This window comes from Solanum stenotomum, chromosome 7 (assembly GCF_019186545.1).
Source record: "Solanum stenotomum isolate F172 chromosome 7, ASM1918654v1, whole genome shotgun sequence".
Classification (NCBI taxonomy): domain Eukaryota; kingdom Viridiplantae; phylum Streptophyta; class Magnoliopsida; order Solanales; family Solanaceae; genus Solanum; species Solanum stenotomum.
Genome location: NC_064288.1, coordinates 29375129 through 29389508, shown reverse-complemented (window position 1 = coordinate 29389508; position 14380 = coordinate 29375129).

Here is a 14380-nt window from a genome sequence, read left to right as displayed (position 1 = left end):
GAGTCAAGAGCAACCATACCTTAGTTAAACCCTATGAATTTTGTGTGAAACCTCCCATCTACAAGCCCTTGCTAAGCTCCTTCCAAGTTCTTCAATGGAGTCTTGAGTTGAGAGAGTTTTGAGAGAGAAAATTTTGGGAGGGAAAAGAATTGGGTTATGTTTTGGGGTCTTGACTTGTGTTGAATTAATGGATTAGTTTAGGGTCCTATAAGCTTATATATTCCATTAATTAACCACCTAACCGACCTCCCTTAACCCCTACTTAATAACTAATTAAAACACTAACCCTTTTCTTAAATAAAAACTCATCAAACTAGCAGGATCTACGCCATCCACCTACGGACCGTCGTTTGGCCTTCGTAGTTCTGACAGTGCTTCACTATTTTGGGAATAACTTTTTACTCTAAGATCGAAATAGGGCAAACTCGGTGGCGTTGGAAAGAGTACTCATAGACCTTTCATTGGATAGGTAATGGTACACCTAATTCGTTTTGAGATATGAGATATGACCATCTAAATTTTACCCTCACTCCTAACTTAAAACTAAAACCTCTTTTTAGGGGACTGTTTTGAGGGTCTTGGTTCTAAATGATTTCATGACTTAGCTTAAGGTCTTGGTAGCTTATAAAGGTGAGTAATCAACTAGCTAAACAACCCCTTAAGCCCTTAGTCAATTAACTAACTTAATCCCTAATCACCAACTTAAGACTAGAAGGCTAGAAATTGGCAGCACCTACGGCCACTTACAGACCGTAAGTGGAGTTACGGCCCGTGCTGTGCTCTCGTCATTTGGTTCAGAGAGGGGGATTGGGGAGTTATTGGTGGGGAGACTAATTCTCAACCCACGAGACCTACCTACGGGGCGTAGGTCAAGTGACGGCCCATTACTGACCTTCGTAGGTCAAGCTGTTTTTTTTGACAGCCTTTGGCCAAAGGTTGGGTCCTCCTCAAGGACCCCTTGGGTGGTCCTTGGGGGGTCGTACCTGGTCATTTGGAACCTAAACATGTCCATATAATGAATAAGAGTCACTCCTATTGGTTTAAGACCTCAAACAACACACCAAACACCACGACATGACACTAGCACCAATGACTAGTTTTCGGACGTCATGGTCGTTTCTTGACGTTTGACCTCTAAAGTCACCAAACTAATGTCACTAGCCATTTTTCATCATTTAAACATGTTTCCAGCCATAAACTAACATGTGAGGCTCTAGGTCAACCTAATAGATTCAGTCAAGCCGTAGCTAGGTCTTACTAGTTTCGTATGGGGCGTTACAGATAAATCTCTATGACTTAGCTCTATTGCACGATTAAGAGTATGAAAGAAGGGAAACTTTTCTTAAATGTCTGCAGTACCTCATTTATAGAAGTGGGGCCCTCACAACCATAAACAAGATCCTACTTGACACGGCTTCATAGACACCCTAGGACACTTAAACTCTGTGCTCTGATACCAAATTTTTCACGACCCGAGCCTACACCCTGGATGTGGACGACACTCTAGATCCATTGTTGGTCCCCAAGCGAACCCTCATCATGGCTGACCACAAGCGAAAAATTGATTCAAGCATACAAAGCTCAAAAAAACTGAATAAAATTCAATAAACTCAACTTTTCAAAATTTTAACTCAAATGAACAACTTAGATTAAAAATAATATATTCAACTCGCTATAAAATAGGCACTTAAGTCTTTAAAACATTTAGTAAAATAAATGAATAATACAAACTTCTCAACTATACTGACTAACTATGAAGCCTCTAACTGATAACAATGGAAGTCAGGATAAGACTCACGACATCCTAAGTAAACTAAAAAGTAAATGAAATCCTCTCGAAGCAAGGAGGCTCACCATAGTTAACTCGAACTCTCGGATGTATCAACGAAGCTCCTGTTGATGATCCTAAATACATGTGTCTGCATCATAAGAAGATGCAGGCCAAATGGCTCAGTAAGTGGAATGTACGAGCTTGTAAGGGGAATTCTAAAACATAAACATAAGCTTTAAACTTGATAAAAAGGAAACATACTTACCTCTTCTCAAACTTACTCAACTCAACGAATACTCAAACTACTCAAACTCACTCAACTCAAAAGTACTCAAGGATAAGATACTCAACTTTAAAGATATGATACTCAACTTGAAATACTCAACTCATGAATACTTAACTGAACTCATTCCATTATAAAGCAATTTAAAATAAGTGCAATATAAACAAACAAACTATTTAAAAACATGTTGTAAACTCTGTGTGTATGCAATGATACAACATAACTCTGAAATGTATGTAAAAATACAATAAACTAATGTATATAAAAAAATAATCACTTATGTGGGAGTTTCTCTAACTGACAATCATCACATAAGAACTATAGTGATAATACAATGATCTACCTCACGCTGCCAGCGCATCCTATACCCGGCCAAAGATATAGGACTTGAACTACTAAGTGGATCCACTAGTCTATTGTGAAAAGGGTTCATCTAAAAAGTATGACCCTTTTCTACCCATGGTGGCTATATGGTTTATGGGGGCTGTGAGTTGTATGAACTCTCCCCCATATCGGTGCTTAATACTACTCACAAAATATACTAGCTCTCTATGTTTTAAAAACATACTTCTTCTGTGATTTGAGATTAGTGGTCAAAAACTTAGCTCAAAGGCTATCTTAGAAATCTCAGTTTCGTTTCTTGCTTTATTGTGAAAGCATTTACTCTTTAACTGAAAACTAGCCCAAAGGCTCTTTACTGAAAAACTAGCTCAAAGGCTCTTTACTGAAACACTAGCTCAAAGGCTCTTTTGAAAAATCTCAGTTTTCCATTGTTATTTAAATGTGAAAACATTTAAAACTCTTTTGGGAATACAAAGTCCCCATATACTTTTGAAGAAAAGAACTTCAACTTTACTCTTTACTGAACTAAAAACTTATGTCTTAAAACAAAGTTAAAACGTTTGTAAAAGAATTCTTAAAATATGGTTCATGCTGAATTATGGACATGAACGACTCAATGGAAGGTTTTCCATAACCATAGATAGAACTCAAACACTTGGAATTCAAGAACTTCAATGATACTACTCGAAGGGCTTTAATTTTCTATCTTGTATCTCACCTAACTCATCTTGTACTAGGAGTTATGGTCGTTTGATGTTGACCCAAAACTTATGAAAACTTAAGAATGACTTGAATGCTTTTCTCTTTAGTTCTTCTTGGAACTCAAGGTTCTACATCTAGTGACCTTAATACTCAAGAAATTTTAAATTCCTTGCAAAAATCTCACTCATTACGACTCCTCAAAAATTGTTACTAATAACTCACATTGTAGTCCTCCGAAAGCAATAAAGTCTTACTCAAGAGCTGACGAACGCATAAAGTGATCTTCACAGATTCTTGTTGAGGATCCTAAGAACATGTATCTACATCATTAAAATATGCAGGTCAAGTGACATCACTACATTGAATTTACGAGTATGTAATATGTAAAACCTCAATAATTGAAAGAACTAGAAAGAGTCATTTTTGGAAAGAAGAAAAAATATGGAAAATTGGTTAAGTTATGTTAAGTTTGAGTTTTGGGTCATTTTCAAATGACTATCACTCCTAGCTCAGGATTCTTTAGGTGTGCTTCCAGATACCGTAGCAAACATCTTGGAATTATCTTTCTAACACCGCCAAGTTTGCACGATTTTGATTTCGTATGAGTGAGATATGCCGATTTGAAGTTAGGTTGTTCAAATAAAGAAAGTCTAATTAGGATTTTCGGAGGGTAGTTTGGTATTTTCCTTACCCAATTATTTTATTTCATTTTTAGGAGTTTAATTGGGTTCTAATCAGAAATAGATCAGTTGAAACAATTGGAAATTCACGCTAGGGCTTGGAGAAAAGAGAAAAGAGGAGAAAGGAGAAGAAAAGACAAGATTCGTCAAGATCGTGCAATTTTGGTTGTGGATTTCGCCAAGGATTCAATCCTACGAGGTATGTGAGATCACATAGCTTTAAGTTAGTTCACCCATGCACCAATAATGATTCAATTCAGTGAATTTGTGTAGTTTTGAAAGCAAATATTATGAGTTCTTGATGATAATTCATTTGAAATCTTGTGGGTTCTTGTTGTTGATGTTTCTTGAGTTTGATTCATGAATTTAGGTGTGATTTTGAGTAGAATATTATGTATTGTGAGTATATAGTCGATTCTAAGTGTTTGGGGGAAAGAAACATGTGAAATTAAAGGGTTTAGAGTTGAAAAATAAAGAAGAAATTTTGTCAAAAATCTGGGGAAGGGGCTGGGGCACTGCCCTTCTCAGCGCGCCTCAAAGAAATTCCTGAAAGTTGACCTTTCGGTGCCACGCCAGCCAGAGCGCCCCAAGACAGTCTCTAAAATTTCAGGGCTGGCACCCCACGCCTCTCAGAGCGCCAGGGACGCCAGTCCTCCCACCTTTTTCCACTTTTTTTCGTACTAGTTCCTTAGCAATGTACCTAAGTTTTCTAGTTGATTTCTAAACTCTAAGGTACGTCTAAACATCATGAAATCATCCATAAACATGAGATCATGAACCTTGAATCCATAATTCAATTCAAGAAAAGTTAAGAGTCAAGTCAAGAGAAGTTCATAGAGCTTTCCAAAAGTCTTTTACAAACGTTTTAAATTTGTTTTAAGGCTTGAGTTTTGAGTTGAGTAAGGGTAAGAGTAAAGTTCATTTCTTTAATGATTATATGGGAACTAAGTATTCACAAGAGTTAAAATATTTTTACATTTGAACAAGAGAGGAAACATCGATTTCCACGAGAGCTTTTAAGCTAGTTTTTGAGTACTTTTCTCAAACCAAAGAAAGAGTTTTTTTTATGAAATATATGAGCTGAGTATATTTTGGAAGTAGTATTGAGCACCGATATGGGGACGAGTTCATAATAACTCAACTCTCTATAAATCATTCAACCATCATGTTTAGAAAGGATCATACTTTTTAGATGAATCCTTATTGATTTTTAGCATAGACTAGTGGATCTACTTAGTTGAGGCATTCTATATGATGGCAAAGTATAGGACTGTTCTAGCAGCGTGGGCGAGACACTGTATCATCACTTAGGCTCATAGTGGTGGTTGTCAGTTAGAGAAACTCTCACAATATTATATTACTTTATTATATGAGTAAACTGAGTTGTTATTGTATCTTTAGCATATTGAGTTATAACCTATTGTTTTAAATACTTTACATAAACTACACCATTATTATTGTTTTTACTTTGCATTTGAGTTGAGTTGTTCATGAGTTGAGTAAAGACAAGGTAAGTATTCTTTTCAGATTCCTTTCAAGCTTATGTATTGTTTAGTATTCCCCTCGCATACTCGTACATTCAATGTACTGATTCCATTTGGCCTGCATCATTTTATGATGCAGACACAGATAACCAAGATCAACATCCAACGCCTCATTGATCCTGTTGAGCACTCAGAGTCAGTTGGTGAGCCTCTTTTCTTTTTGGAGGACTCCTTTTACATTGCTTTGGTATTTCAGCTGTTAGGATGATCGAGGGTCTTGTCCTGGCATCCCTCTTTTTTAGAGGCTTAATAGACAAGATGTCATAGTTCTTTAGTCTTGTATTTCAGATGTTTTTCTATAAGACTTGAGTTGGCATCTATGGCTAGTTTGAATGTTTTATCCTAAAACGTTCTGAGTTTAATTTGACACAGTTGTTTTATAAATGCATTTGATCCTTGTAATAATGTTTAAAGTCTTCCGCTGAGAGTCTAGACAGTCCAAGGGTTCACTTGGGGCTAGAAATGGTTCTCTAGTGCTAGTCCTGCTCAAGGTGTAGGCTCGGGGCGTGACACACTTGGTTTCATTGCATAGAGTTCAAGAGTTCTAGGGAGTCTATGAAGTTGTGTTAGTAGAGTCCTAGTTTTCAGTGTGAAGCACACCACATCTATAATTAGGAGGCTGCGACACTTAGGAATGTTATCACATCTTTAATATTCATTTCTTGCGATTGAGTTAATCTCTATAAAGTTTCCTTCTAACTCGTGCTTGCGTGTGTCTTTCAGTTAATCGTGCCTCCACAAAGAGCTTTAAGAGGTTGTCATTCTACGCGTAACGTTGAGGAGCAAGGGGTACCAAATGCACCTGAAGTGCAGCTCAAGGAGAGGTCAACATTGCCAAATTTTGGGAAGTAATCCGAATGCTGAGTCAAGCAGTGACAAACCTAGTTGGGCAACAAAAAGGGGCTCGATAGAAAGAAGCTGATACTTCGAGGGTCATAGAGTTCTTGAGGATGAATCCTCCAAGCTTCATTGATTCAAGCACTACTGAGGATCCAAAAAACTTTGTTGAGGAACTGCAAAAGGTATTTGAGGTTATGCACGTTGCCGATGCTGAGTGAGTGGAACTAGCTGCATATCAACTTAAGAATGTTACTAGGACTTGGTTTGACCAGTGGAAGAATGGTAGAGCTGAGGGTGCACCAATTTTGACTTGGGCGATGTTTAAGGAGGCTTTATTGGGGCATTTCTTTCCCCGTGAACTGAGAGAAGCCAAGGTACGAAGATTCCTTACTTTTAGGTAGGATTCACTAAGTGTTCATAAGTATATCTTGAAGTTCACCCAACTTTCTTGATATGCTCTGGAGATGGTTGCGGATATGAGGAGTAGGATGAATTTGTTTGTTGCTGGGCTGTCTCGTCTGTCGAGTAAGGAAGGTAAGGCTGCAATGCTAATAGGTGACATGGATATAGCAAGGTTGATGGTTTATGTGCAACAGGTTGAGGAAGATAAGCTAATGGATAAGGAGGAGTTTAGAAACAAGAAAGCTCAGGCATGGAGTGAGTCCGAGCAGAAAAGGAATAATGTGAACCGTTCGTCCTTTTAGCCAAAGCAAAAGGGAACTGCTCCATCATCTGTTGGTGTACATCCACCCAGAAACAAAGATAAGTATAATTGTAAGAATTTGTAGCACTTCAGAGCTAGACCTGCTCAGTCTTAGGGTAGTGTGGCACAAGAAGGTAACTAGGCTCCTGCATGTGCTAAGTGTGGTAGGAACCACCCAGGTAAATGTCGCGATGGCTCCACAGGTTCTTTCAACTTTCAAGTGTGGACAAGAGGGTCACTTTATGAAAGAGTGCCCCAAGAACTAGCAAGGTAATGGGAATCAGGGAAATAGGACCCAATCTTCATCAGTTTCCCCACCAGACAGCATTGCACCTAGATGAGCTACTTCCGGTATTGACGGAGGAGCAAACCGCCTTTCTGCGATCGCTAATCGTCAAGAGAAAGAGAATTCTCCATATGTTGTCACTGGTATGATCAAAGTCTTTACTCTTAATGTTTATGCTTTGCTAGACCTAGGAGCGAGTTTATCTTTTGTGACTCCTTATGTTGCAATGAAATTTAATATTCTTCCTGAGAAGCTTTGTGAACCCTTTTGTGTTTCTATACTGGTTGGGGAGTCTATTCTAGCTAAGCGAGTCAATCTGATTCTGTCATTTCCATCAATCATACGAACACCGTGGCTGATTTAGTTGAGTTAGACATGGTAGATTTTGATGTCATTCTAGGTATGGATTGACTTCATGCATGTTATGCCTCCACTGATTGTAGAACTTGAGTTGTTAGGTTCCAAATTCCTATTGAGCCAGTTATAGAGTGGAGTAGCAGTTCAACAGTGCCTAAGGTTTGTTTCATTTTGTACCTTAAGGCGAGAAAGTTAGTTTCCAAGGGATGTGTGTATCACTTAGTCCGAGTTAATGACTCTAGTGTTGAGACACCTCCTTTTGAGTCAGTTCCAGTTGTGAGTGAGTTTCCAGAAGTCTTTCATGATGATACCCGGAGTCCCTCGTGAGAGAGATAGACTTCGGTATATCTATTCTTCTAGATACTTGTCCTATATCTATTCCGCCATATAGAATGGTTCTCGCATAGTTAAAATAGCTTAAAGAGCAGTTAAAAGATCTCCTTGATAAGGGTTTTATTCGACCAAGTATCTCACCCTGGGGTGCTCCGGTATTATTTGTGAGAAAGAAAGATGGTTCCCTTAGGATGTGTATAGATTACCGTCAGTTGAACAAGGTTATTGTCAAGAATTGAGTATCCTCTTTCGAGAATTGATGATTTTTTTGATCAGCTTTAGGAGCTACCTATTTCTCTAAGATATACCTCAGATTAGGCTACCATCAGTTAAGAGGAAGGGATTGTGATATTCCAAAGACATCATTCAGGACCTGTTATGTTCATTATGAGTTCCTAGTTATGTCCTTTGGTTTGACCAATGCGCCTGTAGCGTTTATGGACCTTAAGAATAGAGTATTCAAGCCTTATTTATATATCTTTGTTATCATATTCATTGATGTCATACTAATCTATTCGAGGAATGAGGAAGATCATGCTAGTCACCTCAAAGTAGTTCTCCAAACTTTAAAGGACAGAGAGTTATATGCCATGTTCTCTAAGTGTGAGTTTTGGCTTCAGTCTGGCGCATTCTTAGGCCACATTGTGTCCGGAGAGGGAATTAAAGTTGATAACCAGAAAATAGAGGCAGTACAGAATTGGCCTAGACGCACATCTCCAATTGATATTAGGAGTTTCTTGGGGTTGGCTAGATATTATAGAAGGTTCGTAGATGGGATCTCATTTATTTTATCCCCTTTGACCAAGTTAACTCAAAAAAGAGTGAAATTTTGATGGTTTGAAGATTATGAGAAAAGCTTTTAGGGATTGAAAAAGAGGTTGACTACTGCCCAATATTGACTTTACCAAAAGGTATGCAAGGCTTTGGTGTATATTGTGATGCGTCTAGAGTTGGTTTGGGTTGTGTGTCAATGCAAAATGGCAAAGTTATAGCTTATGCCTCCAGGCAATTGAAAGTTCATGAGAACAATCATCCGACCCATGATCTAGAATTGGCTGCTGGTATTTGCTTGTAAAATATGGCGCCATTATCTTTATTGTGTTCATGTGGATGTGTTCACCGATCACAAGAGTCTTCAATATGTGTTTATCCAGAAAGAGCTTAATCTGAGACAACGAAGGTGGTTAGAGTTACTCAAGGATTATGACATGAGTATTCTATGCCACCTAGGTAAGGCTACTGTTGTTTCTGATGCTTTAAGCAGGTTGTTTATGGGTAGTACTACCCATTTTGAGGAAGATAAGAAAGAGCTAGCAAGAGATGTGCATAGACTTACCCAATTGGGAGTTCGATTAATAGATTCCACAGAAGAAGGATGTGATGAATGGGGCCGAATCATCATTAGTGTGAAAAATAATAGAGAAGCAGGACCAAGATCCTCTTTTGTATGAATTGAAGGCAAATATTTATAAGAAAAAAATATTGGCTTTTGAACAAGGGGGAGATGGCGTATTGAGGTATCAAGGTAGGTTGTGTGTACCAAGGGTGGATGAACTCCAAGAGAGGATCATGGAACAAGCTCATAGCTCTAGATTTCTATCCATCCGGGTTTGACAAAAATGTATCAAGATTTGAGAGAGGTTTATTGGTGGAGTAGTTTGAAGAAGGGCATTGCAGAGTTTGTTGCTAAGTGTCCAAATTGCCAACAAGTTAAGGTAGAGCATCAAGGGCCAGATGGTATGACTTAGAATATCAAAATTACAGAATGGAAGTGGGAGATGATTAATATGGATTTCATGATAGGTTTACCACGGTCTCACAGTCAACATGATTCTATTTGGGTGATTGTCGATAGAATGAAGAAATCAACCCACTTTTTGCTAGTAAAGACTACCTATACAACAGAGGACTATGCCAAGTTGTATATTCAAGAGGTAGTTAGACTTCATGGGGTGCCAATTTCAATTATTTCAGACAAATGTGTGTAATTTACTGCACAGTTTTGGAAATCTTTTCAGAAAGGCTTGGGTTCAAAAGTAAACTTAAGTACTGCCTTTCATCCTCAGACAGATGGTCAAGCAGAGGACACTATTCAGACTCTAGAGGATATGTTGAGGGCTTGTGTAATTGATTTCAAAGGCAATTGGGATGATCACTTGCCTCTCATTGAGTTTGCGTATAATAATGGTTACCACTCTAGCATCCAAATGACTCCTTATAAAGATATTTATGGAAGAAGATGCAAATCTCCTATTGGATGGTTTGAAGTTGGTGAAGCTGGGTTGATAGGACCAGACTTAATTCATCAAGATATTGAGAAAGTGAAAGTCATTCAAGAGAGGTTGAAAGTAGGGAAGAGTCGTCAAAAATCCTACATTGATGCTAGGAGAAGGGATTTACAGTTTGAAGTAGATGATTGGGTATACTTGAAAGTTTTACCCATGAAGGGTGTTATGACATTTGGTAAGAAGAGGAAGCTTAGTCCCCGGTATATTAGACCTTAAAGAATATCCAAGAGGGTTGGTAATGTAGCTTATGAGTTAAAGCTACCTCAAGAGTTAGCAACGGTTTATCTAGTATTTCATATTTACATGTTGAAGAAGTGCATGAGAGATCCTTCACTTATTATACCAACTGAAGATATTGGTATCAATGATAGCTTATCTTATGAGAAGATCCATGTTCAGATTCTAGACTGCTAGGTTCGCAAGTTGAGAACCAAGGAAGTAACATCTTTCAAAGCCTTTGGAGGAATCAGTTTGTTGAGGAAGCTACTTGGGAAGTTGAAGAGGATATGAAGAAGAGATATCCACATCTCTTTGAGCCCGGAGAAACTCCAGACCAAGGTACTAATTCTCTTCTTAGTACTCTTTAATTTATATACTTGATGTGTTAGATTTGCTTGTTGGGTGTTTGAGCTGAAGGTCATATGTTACACCCTTCGCCTACTAAGAGTAATCTCATTCAAGGACAAATGTTCCCAAGGAGGAGATATTGTAACACCTCGATAATTGAAAGAACAAGAAAGAGCTAGAATTAGAAAGAGTTATTTTTGGAAAGAAGGAAATATGTTGAAAATTGGTTATGTTAAGTTTGAGTTTTGGGTCAACCTCAAACGACCATAAATCCTAGCTCAGGATGAGTTAGGTGTGCTTCTAGATACCGTAGGAAATATCTTGGAATTATTTTTCCAACTCAGCCAAGTTTGTGCGATTCCGAGTTCGTATGAGTAAGATATGCCTATTTGAAGTTAGGCTGTTCAAATAAGGAAAGTCTAGTTTGGTATATTTTCCTTACCCAATTATTTTATTTAGTTTTTAGGAGTTTAATTGGGGTCTAATCCGAATTAGATCAGTTGAAACAATTGGAAATACATGCTAGGGCTTGGAGAAAAGAGAAAAGAGGAGAAAGGAGAAAAAAAGGCAAGATTTGTCAAGATCGTACAATTTTGGTTGAAGATTTTGCCAAGGATTCAATTCTACGAGGTATGTGATATCACATAGCATTGGGTTAGTTCGCCACGCGCCAATCATGATTCAATTCAGCGAAGTAGTGTAGTTTTGAAAGCAAATATTATGAGTTCTTGATGATAATTTGTTTGAAATCTTGTGGGTGCTTGTTGTTGAAGTTTCTTGAGTTTGATTCATGAAATTAGGTGTGATTTTGAGTAGAATCTTATGTATTTTGAGCATATAGTCTATTCTAAGTGTTTGGGGAAAGAACCAAGTCAAATTAGAGGGTTTAGAGTTGAAAAATGAAGAAGAAATTTCATCAAAAATCTGGGGAAGGGGCTGGGGGGCCGCGCCCCAAAGCAATTCCTAAAAGTTGACCTCTATGGCGCCGCACAAGACAGAGTGCCCCAAGTTAGTCTCTAAAATTTAAAGGCTGGCGCCCGCGCCTCTCAGAGCTCTAGGGATGCCAGTTTCCCACCTTTTCCCACTTTTTTCCGTACTAGTTCCTGAGCAGCGTACCTGAGTTTTCTAGTTAATTTCTACACTCTAAGGTACGTCTAAACATCATTAAATCATCCATAAACATGAGATCATGAACCTTGAATCCATAATTCAATTCAAGGAAATTTAAGAGTCAAGTCAAGAGAAGTTCATAGAGCTTTCCAAAAGTCTTGTACAAACGTTTAACTTTGTTTTAACGCTTGAGCTTTGAGTTGAGCAAGGGTAAGAGTACAATTTATTTCTTCAAAGATTATACGGGAACTAAGTATTCCCACGAGTTAAATTGTTTTCACATTTGAACAAGAGAGGAAACATCGTTTTCCAAGAGAGCCTTTGAACTAGGTTTTGAGTAATTATCTCAAACCAAAGAAAGCATTTTGTTTTTAAAACATATGAGCTGAGTATATTTTGGGATTAGTATTGAGCATCGATATGGGGACAAGTTCATAATAACTCAAGTCTCCATAAACCATGTAGCCTTCATGGGTAGAAAGGATTATACTTTTTAGATGACTCCTTAGTGCTTTTTTTACATAGACAAGTGTATCCACTTAGTTGAGGCGTTCTATATGACAACAAAGTATTGGACAGTTCTGGCAGCGTGGGTAAGACGTTGTATCATCACATATGCTCATAGTTGTGGTTGTCGATTAAAGAAACTCCCATAGTTTTATATTACTTTATTATATAAGTAAACTGAGTTGCTATCGTATCTCTTTAACACATTGAGTTATCACCTATTGTTTTAAATGCTTTGTATAAACAACACCATTATTTTTGTTTTTACTTTGCATTTGTGTTGAGTTGTTCATGAGCTGAGTAAAGATAAGGCAACTGTTCTTTTTAGATTCCTTTAAAGGTTATGTCTTGTTTAGTATTCCCTTAGCATACTCGTACATTCAATGTTCTGATGCCATTTGGCCTGCATCATTTTATGATGCAGACACAGGTAACTAGGATCAATATCCAACACCTCGTTGATCCAGTTGAGCACTAAGAGTCAGTTGGTAAGCCTCCTTGCTTTCCAGAGGACTCCTTTTACATTTCTTTAGTATTTTAGCTGTTAGGATGATCGGGAGTCTTGTCCCGACATCCCTCTTTGTTTTAGAGGTTTCGTAGACAAGTAGTCACAATTCTTTAGTCTTATATTTAAGATGTTTTGCTTTAAGACTTGAGTTGCCATCTATGGCTAGTTTGAATGTTTTATCCTAAAATGTTCAGATTTTAATTTGAGGCTGTTGTTTTATAAAGGCATTTGATCCTTCTAATAACGCTTATAGTCTTTCGCTGAGAGCCTAGCCTAGCCAAGGGTTCGCTTGAGGCCAGAAATGGTTCTTGAGTGCTAGTCCTGCCCAGGGTGTAGGCTTGGGGCATGCCATAATATAAGTGAATAAAAAATTATTGAAAAAAGGACTGCAATAGATAACAATGTACTCAAGCTAATTGTAAAGAAATAAAGGAGTTAAATCATTTAAAGATAAACAAAATAATTTTTCATCTCTAAACTCAACATAATAAGTGATATATAAAAATACACTCTAACTCTATTGGGAGATTCTCTAACCGACCACCATCACTATGAGCTACGTGATGATACAACATCTCGCCCACACTGCCAGAACTGTCCTATACCTTGTCAGGGTATAGAACACCTCAACTAAGTGGATCCACTAAGCTATGCTTAAAATCAATAAGGAATCATCTAAAAAGTATGACCCTTTACCCATGTTGGCATACATGGTTTATGGGAGCTGTGAGTTGTTTGAACTCTTTCCGATATTGGTGCTCAATACTACTCCTAATAATATATACTCCTGCTCATATGCTTTAAAAACATAATTCTTCCTGTAATTTGAGTTAATTGCTCAAATTACCATCTTAAAAGAGGTAACTTCTCTGGAAACAACTTTTGAACTCATAACTCATTTAGAAGTCTCAGTTTCTCTTTTATCAATGTAAAAATTGATGCCTCTAGCAAACGTAGTCCCTTATACTCATACTTGGAAACTCATTCTCAAAAACATTTCAAAATCAAATTATAATATGATCACTGATGACTCAGGAAGTCAAACTGCATAAATATTTATGGTATATTTATATACCATACTGCTTAAACATTGATGTCATACTCGATTTTCATACTAATCATATTTTAGAAACTCTTTTCTCTAAACTCATCTTTCCTTTCTCAAAACTCAGTTTAAGAACACAAGTGTTGGCTTTAAAAAAAAAATTTCAAAATTTATAACTCAAAATAAATATAGACATGAACAAATCAACTCAAGGATCTCAATGACAATATAGAAACTCAATAATTAGGAATATAATTTTAAAAAGAAACATGAACTAAAGAACTCTAAATCAACTTATCTCAAGAATACTCAAATGTAGGGAAAGACTCCTAGATTACTCTTTTACTGGTCTGAAAGTAGATGTAGGGCGTGAGGATGGTCTAGCACAACACTATGATAGCATTATAAACCTGAAAGAACAAGGTTCTTTAAGAATCTTTAATATGAAGTTGATTAGAAAACTTGAAATCCTAGCGTGAAGGTAAACAATGAAGAAAACCTTTCTTGTGATTGT